The sequence below is a fragment of the Frieseomelitta varia genome, unplaced genomic scaffold (genome assembly GCF_011392965.1).
Source record: "Frieseomelitta varia isolate USP_RPSP 00005682 unplaced genomic scaffold, Fvar_1.2 scaffold_317, whole genome shotgun sequence".
Lineage (NCBI taxonomy): Eukaryota > Metazoa > Arthropoda > Insecta > Hymenoptera > Apidae > Frieseomelitta > Frieseomelitta varia.
In genome coordinates this window covers 27132-28574 of record NW_025110054.1, presented here as the reverse complement: position 1 = coordinate 28574, position 1443 = coordinate 27132, and positions in this window count along the sequence as shown.

Here is a 1443-nt window from a genome sequence, read left to right as displayed (position 1 = left end):
TTTCTACTTTTTTTCACAACTATGCTAAAATTATTGTTGACATTCAGTACATTTGCAACAAAAAAAAAAAAAAAAAAAAGAAGATTGATGTAAAATACTGAAAGGAAACAACAATTTTTTCCAAGAAGCAATGTATTTAACAGCAAACTTCTTTTTGATAATGAAATTTACAATGTTCTTGTACAAGTGTAATAAAAATTCCAAGATTGACAAAAATATGTATTAGTGATTTTGACTTTACAAGTAACTGCCTTTTGAAATTAGTATTTAGAAATAATTCATAAGTTTAAAAAGTTTCACGGAAAATTAATTTTTTCTTTGTCAATCTTGGAATTGCTAAAACTTCATTTGTACAACAATTTTAGTATTTTTTTTTTCATTGTCAATCTTGGAACTTTTAATACACTTGTACAATAATTTTAGTATTTTTTTTCATTGTTAATCTTGGAACTTTTTATACACTTGTACAACAATTTTAGTATTTCTTGGAGTTTTTAACATACTTGTACAACAATTTTAGTATTTCTTTTTATCCTGTTGAATTTTTAATAAACAATTTTTGTACAATAATTTTAGTATTTTCTTTTTTATTACCTTTGGAATTTTTAATACAATAATTTTAGTATCTTTTTCTTGGAATTTTTGTACAACAAATATACATACACGATACATATGTTCGGTGATTAGGAAGATGTTAAATTTTAGTATATTTCTTTGCCAATCTCGGAAGCATTTGTAAATTTCATTCGACAAAAGCGTGATAAGATCTTCAATCATTTCCATTTCACGCAATACTTCATCCTTTCCCTCTTTTATTCTCATTTTATCAAATTCGGAAACACGTAAACGTCCAGTTTCATCAATGATCAAACGATCATTATCCCATAGAAAACAATCGAACGACAATACGCGGTATTACATAAACAACATGTTAAATAGATACAATCGAAATGGCTCTCATCTCGTTGAACAAAATCGACTTGCTCCCTATTGAAAGGGCCCTCTTCGTCACACCTGTACACCATGACGAGCTGATTTTCCCCAACACTCACGGTGCACAAAGGGTTAAAGATCTCATCGCACGTACTATACGCACAACGCGAGTATTCTCGTCACGCGCGATGGAATCACCACGTGGCGTCGCTCATCCACGCTCGACATTCTCCAATTCTCTCCTATATGTTCTAAACATCCCCTCCATTCTCGCCCATCATCGTCCATACAAATTCTCACTCCCTCGGAGTTCGAATTCCAGCCCGTACTTTCGTCCTTGTTTCCGCTTGGAAACCGGTCGTTATTCAGCGATTTGTACGATCTGGAAAAGACCGGCGGGCGAAAGAAGTAAGTAAGAGATTCGATTAAGCTCCATGGAGCTTACTTCTGAATTGAAAGGCGACGTACGTAGCTGGATCGTGGGGGGGGGGGGGGGGAAAGGGGGGTTCG